The 12,971-nt window shown below is 28.7% G+C and overlaps 1 protein-coding gene across 1 annotated transcript in view; it reads right to left on the reverse strand.

The window, feature by feature from the left end:
• The window catches only part of LOC113373739, a 70,401-nt gene that overhangs the window by 49,687 nt on the left and 7,743 nt on the right, over nt 1–12,971 (reverse strand). The window lies entirely within an intron of this gene.

The raw sequence follows: 12,971 nt of genomic DNA on the forward strand, positions 1-12,971 counted from the left end.
CGGTGCTATCCAACTAATAGGCCTAGGCTCAATCTCACATAAGCTATGTGGCAGTACAATATTAGACAGTCCGCGAATCACATGTTCCAAAAAAGGATTAGACACCGGCGTTATATTGTAACAATAACTCAAAATAACCATGCTTTCTCTACGGTTACACGAAGAAGCTTCCGTCAAACTTTGAACGCCTTCTCTCAAAAATATTAACTGTGCTTCCAAATCGCTTCGTTCGTAGTTAAAACTATGTTCAGCTCCAGGAGCCCAACGAAATGCCAGACATTGGAATATATATTGACTTGTAAGTGGACCTCCAGATATTTGAGGTTGCTTGCCCGCAAGCCAACTTCCTAAAATCCAGGCAGTGTGTCCTTCGTTATGTAATTGAAGTTTCACAGGTTTTTCTGAAAAGTTCTCACAAACCAAATCCTTTCCAGATGGTACTTCTATAGTCAAACTGCTGGTGATGTTTATTGGTGACTGTCGAAAGCCTTGAGACATTGGATAGTTATCAGTCCAAGAATCTACTCCAAAAGGACCTTCGTAATAGTAATCATCAGTTCGAATAGGTCCGGAAGTAGTTTGCCAAATGCATATGCCAATGTGATAACTAAAAAATGTGACTACGAAAACTGCGATCATTCCCATAGATAAGAATGTAGTGAAGTTTTCTCCAAATTCCCAGTCGCAATCCATTTGGAAAGTTTTTTTTCATATTGACAAATGTCAAATTTTTGACTTTTGCATATTGATAAATTGTAATAATGTAATTTATCATATACATAAATAGAATGTTTACATACAATATGCCTGGTCCTAAAATACCTTAGGCACTATTTTGGTGGCTGCGGTAAGTTGAATTGAAATCACTCAAAAATTAGTTTTTAATACATAATCATTCCAAGACTTTTATTATCGTAATTCTCAGTGATTAATTTAAACATTTGATTTTTATTAAATGATTCGATTGATTTTTTTAAATTAATTAGATTTTGTTGTTAATAATCAAAAAGTCTTAGAAAAATAGCAGACAATCGTGATAGAAACACTAGCAAAAATACTACTAAATCACCTAAAATTAAAATTAAGTAAAAAACAAAAATATTTTCAAACAATTTTATTCAGTTATATCACTATTATTTTTTGAAATTTTTGAATTTTTTGATCGGGATGTTTTCCACCAATTTTCTGCGCCCCATAAAACAATAATAAAAAGCATAACAGCATTTAGAAAAATCATCACTTTTGTATAAGATCCGGAAGAATCACGTATAACACCTGAAATAGTAACATTCAATGAGTGAAACTATTAGTTACCATACAAATAGTAATTAATCAGTGTTTTATATTATAAACTTACCTAGTAAAGGTCCAAATCCTAGAACAAATATACCATTTGATACATTTTGTAAACCGAAGGCACATGGTAATCTATCTAATGGAACATAATTTGGTATAATCAGTCCAGAATAGACTGTTCGAATGCCTTTGGACACACCAATGACTAAACCACACAACATTATTTGCAAATAGGTGGTGGAATAAATCAAACCTGGATATATATTGAATAAGTTATTAATTGTGTTATATATGATTCATAAAATTCTACTTTTAAACATTTTTCAATATAATTTTTACACATGTGCTAGATCGTTTTCATATTTTGCCTATAGTATAAGGTACACGCGTTAATCATCATTTTATTTTGACATCTTTGTCGAGATTTTTTGTTCTAATTTCTAATTAACAAGTTTCAATTCTTATTTTCAAAATTTACGAAAGGTTTAATTAGCAACTGTAAGCGCTTCTCAAAGATTATTAAAAAATTATTAATATTAATAATCGTAATTGAACGAATAACATTGTAGAAAATTAGTTACTGTCGTATTTAAGGGGGTATTCTATTGTAGAAATTAAAAAAAAAACAATCGTTTTTTCTTCTGTTTCATGTTTTCAAAGTTTAACTATACACAGGTAACCCCCGTATAACACGGTACTTCTATAACCCGAATTCGCTCTAACACGGTTTAAGAATTGAGACCATTCCCCTCATAACACGGTATTTTTCGGTTTGCATACACGGTTTAAGAATTGAGGAAAGTTTTAATATAATAAGAAAGATAGTAAAACCTATGAAAAACAAACTATATTTAATCTGTTCAATAAAGTTTAAAAGTTCAATAAAGATTACTTTATATGTGCTAAATATATAAATATCATTCTGGTAAAAGCAAGTAATCGCAAATATATTTTTTTGCAAAAAATAATGCACGGATTTGGAAGTAGCATAGAAAACTGCTCAGAGGATGAGGATGTCTCACTTCTTAATTATGACGAAAAAAAATCATATAATTCAAGTAATGTATATTACTTCTTAAAAAATTAATAAATGTAACAATATTTATTATAAAATCATGATATGCAGCATGTTTTTTTAAATTCTTGGAACGAAACCCCTTACGAACGAAGTCCCTTATAATACGGATTCGCATAACACGCTAGTTTTCTGGGATGTAACAACCGTGTTGTACGGAGGTTACCTGTAGGTATTTAAAACATGTGTTCAAAAGGGTTTTTAAAATTTAAGTCAGTTTAGGAGATACAGCTCTTTGGATATGATAATCCTCTTCTGTTTCCTTCCTTTCGCAAAACTTTAAACGAGTTTTTATTTATATTATATAAAATTGCTTTACATATATCAGTACTATATATTATTTAGAGAGTTATTAAATTATATAAAGTCAAATCCAAAAATTATATGAAGAAACAATATTTCACAACCTAAAATAGAAAAATTTAATTTTTTATTTCGAACCAAGTGAAAATAGATTTTGTTTCTGCTCTAGATTAGGTTGTCCGTAACGGAGTAAAATAACTTTAAATTCCGAAACTACTCATTGTGGTTTTTTCCTAAATATATATTCCAAACTTACTCATTGTATTTGTATATAAAAAATTATTATCAGATACTTCAAATTTTAATCAAACGATCCATTGATCTGATTTAACAAATAATTAAATTTATCAAAGAACAAATACAGTAAATACTTAAAATATGACAAATGCGACAAATGTGATTTCCCACTATCTTTAGATAATAATTAATAGATTTAATGTTTTAATTACCTGTTCTAATTAAAATCAATATAACAACGCTGTGCGAAAACATCATCCTCGGCGACTGTTTAAAATAGTCACCAATGAACGGACATACAAATCTCGTAATGATGTCGGAAATTGCAATCGCCGACATTACGGAAGCGATTTGATTCCGGTTTAATCCCATGTCGCCAAGTATAAACGGGGTTAACATGGAGAAATTCATTTCCGAAAAAATGGCAGTTGAGATTCCTATCATTATAGCAACGTACGTTGAATCTGCTAATAATTTTAAATCGAAAAACTGCACGATGTTATTGGTGAATTTCATGCAGCATGTTGTAGTCCCAGAAATCGCTTCCGGGTCTTTTGGTGATGTTTCATTTTTATATATTTGCCTGAAAATTGAAATATGTAATATAGAGCATTAATTCTGAAACATAAATAATTAAATGAATTATTCAAAAGTAACTCAAATATATGAAAAAATATTTTCGCGCAAAAAAGTTTAAGGTAGAAATAAAAATAAATAAATTTTTCGTATACTTCTATTGTTTTTAAGTCAAGCTTTATAAAATTGCTGTATTATTAATTGATTGCATCTTTTAACTATCATTTTTGAATGGGAAATTATCCAACAATCCAATATTTAAAATTGGATTTATATCTAGTCTAATTATAAATGCCGCAGAAAACTAAAGATTTTTAACTTCCCGTAGGACAAGTTATAGTAATCGCAAAAAAATCGAAAATGAAAATTTTTATATATCTTTACGTTTCAGAGGTTTCTGAACATTTTGGCATACCTTAGAAAAAATGGATGTATGTGTGTGTGTGTGTGTGTATGTGTGTGTGTGTGTGTGTGTGTATGTATGTATGTATGTACGTGTGTGTATGTATGTGCGGATACAAATTTTCGTCGACGATTTCGGGAACACGGATCAACCGATTTGAATAATTCAAAAAACATTCGATTCGTATTGATAAGGAAACGTGCTGATTAGTTTTTGGCGAAGGCAGGTCTAGCCGTTCCGAAGATACGGGGCAAAAAGTGCCGAAAACGGTAACTTAGTTTTTAGGAGAACGGAGCGTGCGATTTAAATAATTCAAAAAACATTTTACTTGTATTGACAAGATGAAGAATTGATCAAATTTTCATGAAGGCAGGTCTAGCGGTTTCGGAGATCTAATGAAAAAAGTAAAAAAAAGCCATTTGGCGGTTAAAAATGATCATTAGACATATGCACATCAAATTATCAGATATTTCATAGAGATTTTAACAATAAGTATAATTTTTTTTTACATTTCTATGGGTTCCGTACCAATGCTTATGCGTTAGACGGCGGCGCGGCACTTGCACTGTGACATTTCGTCCCTATGCAGTTCAAGCAGTACGATTGCTTTGAAAGAAAGTTCAGAATTTCCAAAATATGTCAAAATGAAGAAAACATTTTTCTTTTCAACAAAATTTTTTGTTTTCAAAAAAAAAATTTTTCTTTCAAAAAAAATTTTTTTTTTCAAATAAATTTTTTTTTTTCAAAAAAAGTAATTTTTGGTCAAATTTATAGTTTCTCAAAAATCTATTTTTTTCGAAGTAAATTTTTTTCAAAAATGTTAATCGTTTTTAAAAAAATAATAATTTTTGGTACGGGAAGTTCCAGCAATTTGCCTTAAGGCACGATGCCCTAATTGCCTTAAGACAGAATTCCACTTACAGCTAGTTCTAATTTTTTAATTCAATTAGTATTTTAAATTATACCAAGTTATTGTAAACCGATCAGGGAATAGGTGTATTATGTGTGTATAGGTGTAATTTAGAAATGTTTTTATTAACTTTCCGTAGGGCAAGTTATAGTAATCGCAAAAAAATCGAAAATGAAAATTTTTACATATCTTTACGTTTTAAAACCTTCTGAACATTTTGGCATACCTTAGAAAAAATGGATGTATGTGTGTGTGTTCGGATACAAATTTTCGTCGACGATTTCGGGAATGCGGATGAAGCTATTTGAATAATTTAAAAAACATTTGATTCGTATTGATAAGGAGACGTGCAGATTAGTTTTTGGCAAAGGCAGGTTTAGCCATTTCGAAGATACGGTGCAAAAAGTGACAAAAATGGTAACTCGGTTTCTAAGGTAACGGAACGTCCGATTTTAATAATTAAAAAAAACATATTACTTGTATTGCCAAGATGAAGCATTGATCAAATTTTCATGAAGGCAGGTCTAGCGGTTTCGGAGATCTAGTGAAAAAAATAAAAAAAGCCATTTGGCGGTCAAAAATGATCAGTAGACATATGCACATCAAATTATCAGATATTTTACAGAGATTTTAATAATAAGTATACATTTTGTTTACGTACCAATGCTTATCCGCGGCGCTTACGCGCTTTGACATTTTGTCTCTATGCAGTTAAAGTAGTACGATTGCTTTGAAAAAAAGTTCAGAATTTCCAAAATATGTCAAGAGAAAGAAAACATTTTTTTTTCAAAAAAGTAATTTTTTGTCAAATTTATAGTTTCTCAAAAATTTAATTTGTTCGAAGTAAATTTTTTTCAACAATGTTAATCTTTTTAAAAAAATAATAGTTTTTGGTACGGAAAGTTCCAGCAATTTGTCCTAAGGCACGATGCCATGCGCCCCACTAGTTTATTTTTTTAATTCAATTAGTATGTTAAATTATACCAAGATATTGCAGAACTATCAGGGAATACACCTATATTACGTGTGTGTATAGGTGTAATTTAGAAATGTTTTTTATTTATTAAATTTAAACAATATTATCAAGTATTGATTTATTTTAATCGACTGTTTCATGAGATTAAATAAATATTTTTTTGGCGTAAATGACTAAAGTAAGAACAGACAGGTGACTAATATGAGTTAATCGCTATTGATAATTATTTCATTGTATGTTGAGACCAGATTTCGTTATCTTTGATAAAATATCATATGATTTAATAATACACTTATTTGTACATGAAACAGTCTCCAGTGACAAGTTTAATATTAATTTTAAGAAAATGCTAAAGGTGTTGGAACACTTACTGTTTTTCATCTGTTAGTTTAGTATTTTCATCGATGTTATTTTTTGTAATAAAGTCAACATCAGTTTCTAATTTGTTGTTTCCTAAATAATCCATCACAACTGATATCCTATGAGAAGACTTCCGATCTTTCTCGTTGTCCATTTCGACATTTTTAATTATTGGTTGACTTGCATATTTTCTTTGCATTTTATCTGGTTTTTGTATTATCTCAAATACTGAAATAATAGCAAGAAAATGGCTATAATTTTAGCAACAATGTAAATAATGGTTGCATTACTATTTTAAGTTTTTTGAAGTTATTAATAGTTTTTTGAACTCCCAAAAAGTATATTGTAAATATAAATTAGATTTTATATTCCACTTACGATTTGAAAATTTTGTAAATACTGCAGAGTGTCTTTTTCGATTTGAAATCGAATTTTGTGATTGTTGCTGTGATGAATTCTTAAATTCAAACTCTCCATCCATCACCGCTAAAGTAACTGGCCGCTGATTTTTTTTCTTTTCCAAATACTCATGTTCTTCTTCAGACAAAAACACATCCCAAATACTGTCCACTATTTTGGGTTCTGCTATAAATAATTAATAATATAAATTCTTAATTGAGTTTATGCTTATATCTTTTAATTACCAAATGAACTCACATTTCAATTTCACAGAACAATCTTTATCTGTATTCATATCAGCACATAGTTTTTGTTTTTCTTCAAGCTCCTTCGAAGGGACTAGTTTCTCGTTTTTTGCAAATTCCTTCATTTCTTGAATAGAATCATCTTTCTTCATATGCCATTTAACTGGTTGCAGAATTAAAGCGGTTGCAAATGTGTGGGTCGCGATCGCACCAAACATTAACATACAACCAAAGGCTCCATACATATGAAGAAAATATGCTATCATGTGTGGAACGAAAATTGGCCCAATACCTAAAACGGTAAAGCTAGATCAAAAATGGTTTCATATTCATTGACATTGATATTTTAGATTTGGTGACACTTTATCAATTGGTTTTAAGATAACATTATATAATCAATTAACCATAGGAAGGCATGTATTATTATTAATAGTTTGATTTCTTATGATTTTAACCTTTATCAGAAAGAGAAATTAGTTTGTCCTGGATTCAAAGTTTTTAAATTTCTTTCAAATATTCATTTTTTTACTACTTTATATAACAAAATATCATTTTTATTTTACCGGTTATAGTCATGGCGATCCCAGCAGCCCTGTGCCTCCTTTTTTTAAAATATGTATTTAGTGCTAGAGAGTATGAAGCAAACACTAGGCTGAATCCAATTGCTGAAAACAAAATTTATTTTACACATATTTAATTTAAGAATTGCTAATAATTCGATTTATAAAGAGATGATATTCAAATTTTTGCTAAATATATTAAGAGAAATGAAATTCTTTATTCTAATCTGAACTTTAAATAATTTAATTTTAAATTTTATTTAGTTTCATTGGCAAAGTTCTTCAAATCAAGTTTGACAAGAGCCTGGAATAATATCAATTATTATTCATTACGGCTTGCTTATGATAAAATAAATAAAATAAATAAATATCATATGTAAATAATCTACTCACAAGTTATGATACTGTATGTGGCAATAAAATGTTCAAAAGTTCTTGCAGGAGCAGTTGCTATAATTCCAATAGTAGTCAAAGCTCCTCCAATCAAAGCCATTTTTCGAAACCCATATTTTCTTAAAAGAGGCCCATTTATAAGGCCTAATAACATCCCAAATGATGTGTTTATACTTAAAACTACGGAAACATTTGTTGTAGACATTCCAATATCTGCGAATGTATCTTTGTAAATTAAAGTGAATCCGTGAATTAGTGGAACGACTATCATCTGAAATGGAAAATGTTTATTGAAATTAAAAAAACAACAATAATAATTAATAATACAGGATGTTGATATTCGATCTAAGTCAATCGACAAAATAATTCAATATTGTTTTGAAAATATGGATACGAACAGGAACTGGCATCAAGTTCAATTAATACTGAAACATAAATAGCACTGAAGTAAAGATTATTTTCATATACTCATAAAAAGAAATAATTTATATATTAAGTATGGAAATTTTATAAAGCTTTTTGTCTATCTTAAAAAAAATTGCAACGGATTTTTTTTTGCAAACAAAAGTTTAATTTTTAAAAATTAAGGAGGGTGTTATTCATTCTGAAGAAATAATGTATAAGAGATTTTGGTCGTTATAACTAACGCTAACAAATTAAACAAAAGTGTTATAGTTTTCTGGAAGTTCAAATAAATTAGTGAGCTCTGAACAAACAAACTATGCATTGTGAAACTTTGTCTTGTTGCTAATAAATATACGTAATATAATAAACTCATAAACTTCCTTTGATTATTTATTAAATTCTCACAAAAATGTATATCGAGAATTTAAAGAACCTGTAATGATCTTCGAAATACTAAGCAATTTGGAAGTCAAATTGGAAGATGTATCTATCTAACATTTTCTTAAAATCATTAAGTAATTGGGATAAGAGGAAATGTTGTTGTTATATAATTGAAATACACAAACAATAAGTTTCTTAAAATTGAAGTTCAGAAAATAACATTGAAATGCATTTTATATTCCTTTTCTTTTACCAAATACTCACATTGGCTACAGCAAATGCTATGACCACCATCCATCCCCAGCCTCCATCGGGAGCAATAAATCCTTGGGAATCTGCCATAATTTATATATAATTTTACTTGAATTCTTCATATACTAAACGACAATTAAATTTTGTCTATCATTGCGTTTTCTAAACGCTCAATAAGTAGTTGAATTAATTAATTTTTCACACTGTTCTTTATTTAATCACTTCAAACAAACACTTGTTTTATATTATGATAACTTTGCTTTGTATGATTTTACAAATTCACTTTGTTTTTAATTAGATTGAACACAATTAATCATTTTATTTATGAATTATCTATTAATAATGTCCTGGTAGTTAATTATTAGGGTTATCTGGAGTATTTTATGTAAACAAATTCAAAATGCAAAGTATCGTTTTGCATGAACAATATATAGAGAACAAATAGTTCAGCGTTTCGACGGAAGCAACTTCTTGCTGTAATTGTGATAATATTGATGTTAATTTATTACACATATTTTATTTTATACATTACATTTTTAATTAATTTTTTTTTTACAATTTTATAATTGTTTTCGTTAAAATTTATCATTCGATCGTTTTCAGAACTGTTTAGATAGAATTAACTATCTACATAAAAGGTAGGTTAACCCTTTCGCCGGAGCGAGTTCATACGAGTGAAAAGGGTTAAGTTCGATTGAGGTGTGTTCTATATGATTCAAGTAATTAATATTATTGAAATGATAATAATATTTATCTGGAGAATATAACTGATATGTGATATCACATAAAAATTCAGCAAATTAAATTAATATATTTATGGCACATTTGACTATCATCGGTGAAGAAATACATTGACCATGATTTTTATGAAGTCTAGTAAAAAACTTGATTTTACCTATATTTTAGAAAAAACAGTTAGAGTTTTAGTTTCGAAATAAGAGTAGTAAAATAGAAGCAATGCGTTGAAAAATATAGTTTTCCTGCTTTTTGTAGTTTTTTTCTATACATCAATTATTTATAAGGGGAATTTATAACTATTTTTCTTCAATTATGTAAGCCGTACGATATTATAATCTATGTATTACAGGTAACCAATCAAGCATGTAGATACAAAAAATATTTTAAAAATACTTTGTTATCAATTTGAGCGTTATCTGTTTGATAATATTAAGTATAAGAACCATTTATTTGTATTTATATAAAAAACATATTTGGAAACAAAGTTATATGATGTAAATTTTGAACCATATTATTTATATATATATATATATATATATATATATATGTGTATATACGTGTATATACGTATATATATATATATATATATATATATATATATATATATATATATATATGCAGTTAACGTTCAAAATTTCTTTTGACATCAATCACCCTGATGTTCAACAAAAATGCTTTGAAACATTCATATGAAATTTTTTAAATATTTAAACTATAGTTAAATAGTTATTCTTATAACGATAATAAGATTTATTTTGAGAGTTTGTGGATATGCATATCTATTTTGAAAACGCTTTGTTTCTGATAACATTATACTAATTATCATCATTAACAATGCATCATGCATAAAATAAAATGAAAACAATGAACTTTGTATTACTATTCTTGCACGAATTACTCATATGTAGTGAATTAACACACTAGAAATGGCACTATAAGCACAGCACTAAGTATATTTATAAATGAGTATAAAAATTATGGTACTATTGAATACTGTTGAACTTGTCTATATGGTTTATTAATAAATGAAAATTAATTTTCTCATAAAAAAACAAAGCACATGCTTCGCAAGCCGCACGCCACAACACTGCTTCTGTTTTGAATTCACGCATGCTCCATACGCGACATGACGACGATCTAGGGTTGACCACATGTATATACATCATTTTTTTTTTGAAATATTGTTCATATTTTATTTTTATGAAATGTCGATCATCCACGTTCTTCTTTCTAACCCTTTACTTTCCAATGTTTCCAATCCTGATTTCGTTCTTTTTAAAGTGGGATCCAATATCGTTCTATTTTATGCAATTTCTTGTTCACGCTGTTAATTGTCTTTCAAATTCATGTCCAACATATAGCTGTGTTCTAAATATAACAATTTTTTTACTAATCAAGGTTCATATTTCTTTTTAGTATCTCGTTTGTGAAAGTCACTTCTGTCCTGGTGATCCTTGCCCTGATCTCACTTGACCATTACTGGTTTTTATTTGAAATGCTTCTATTTTTTCCATATCCTCATTTTCTTCCATATTTAGAATGCACATTTCGTACGCAAAATTTATTTTCTCAATATGGTTCCAATCCCGAAGATTTTTGTAATAGAGAATCCAATGTAAGTTATTTTTGTACCATTTATTGTTAACTTCGGTGAGTTATAGTAATGGGCTAAAAATCGAAAATAAATTGTTTTGCATATCTTCACGTTTCAGAAGTTTCTGAACATCTGCATATCTCAGAAAAAAATAGATGTGTGTGTGTGTTTTGTATATCCGCTGTCCGAGTTCTATTGATAGAAAGATGTGCTGATTAGTTTTTGGCAAATGCAGGTCCAGGCGTTTCGGAGATACGGAGCAAAGAGTGCAGAAAAGAGAAAGCAAGTTTTTGAGAGAACGTAAGATCCGATTTGAATGATCCAAAAACATTCAATTTGTGAGGGAGAAGTGGTGATTCCTTTTGGCAAAGGAAGGTTTGTTATTTGGAAGATACAGAGCTAAATGTACAAAAATGGCAGTTTTGAAGAGAACTAAGGATCCGATTTGAATAAGTCAAAAAACTTTCTGCTTATGTTGACAAAACAATTGCTTCTGAAAAAAGAATTTTTTTTATTCAATTTTTTTTTGTATATCAAAAATAATTTAGTTTATATAATTCTTATCACAATTAGGACAATCTTACAGTCTTTATAATAATCTATTTGAAAACCTTTAATATTCCTCCAACATTTTGTTACGGTACGGGAAGTTCCAGCAATTTGCCTTAAAGCACATACACTACTAGTTTACTTTCTTATTGGTTTAATTTGTATGACAATTTTATCTTCAGCATAGTTTTCCTGTACCACATTTACGCTCTATTTTGATGTTCTCAGCTTTGTGTATATGTTTTTTATATTATTATAGCTGTCTCATAAATTTAACACACCCTTTTGCTAATCAAGGTTCAGATTTCTTGTTAATATTTTGTTACTTCAGTCCTGGTGATCCATGCCCTGATCTATCTTTTCCAGTACTGATTTTTATTTGAAATATTTGCTTATGGTGCCGCCAACCCTGTTCAACTCTGACCATTAAGCTCAAATGCAACAAATGAGTGTCAACGACTCTAAATAGAAAGGCTGAAGGATACATGAAAATAACTCAATTCGATATTTTCCATTTGTTGATTTATTTATCAAACGTTATAGTGTTTGGTCAAGGATCAAACATCTTATAAGTTGAATATTTGCATTTGAAAATTTCATTGTTATCTATACATGATCCATGGCATTTATCTCCTAACAAAATGGCACAAAGAAATATAATGGGTTGGTGATAGTAAAAGCACATATAACTATTTTTGTTTTAAGGAAACGTTGGTAGCAATAACAGATTTAATTTCACACTATGGACATTTTGATCATTTAACTCGTATGTATAAATTATTTTATTTTGAACAAATAAGTTTAATTTACCATATTAACAAAAAATATTAATATGAAATGACTCAATACGGAAATTGTGAGATTAAAAATACCGTAAGAAACTATTTGTGGATAATTTCTTGAGTACTTCAAGAACTTTTTATATCATCGATCTTCGTTTCGATACCAGAAAAATTGCGCCTAAATCTAATTCATTTTGGCAGTTGAGCAAGTATTGTATTTAGAGAGGCAAGTTATTTATTATTAACCAGTGGTCAGTAGAGCTTTGTGCAAGAAAAAAATCTTTTAAAACTAATGTCAATTTTGATTTTCTTTATACTTTATAGACTTAATTTTAAAAAATTCCCAATTATTTTTTGAATGTTTGAATATATTTCTATTGCGCTCAATAGAAAACAAATTGTAAATAACAAAAATCGATCGTTTTTGTAACAACTTTATAAATGAGACCTAAAAATCAGTTTTTTATGACTTTACATAATCAATTCGGTTATTAATGAATACTACTAATGTACTTGTAAAAAAATTTATTCATGTAT

Source organism: Ctenocephalides felis, unplaced genomic scaffold, assembly GCF_003426905.1.
Source record: "Ctenocephalides felis isolate EL2017-DRISC unplaced genomic scaffold, ASM342690v1 CF-g0.4_SCAFFOLD_01604, whole genome shotgun sequence".
Lineage (NCBI taxonomy): Eukaryota > Metazoa > Arthropoda > Insecta > Siphonaptera > Pulicidae > Ctenocephalides > Ctenocephalides felis.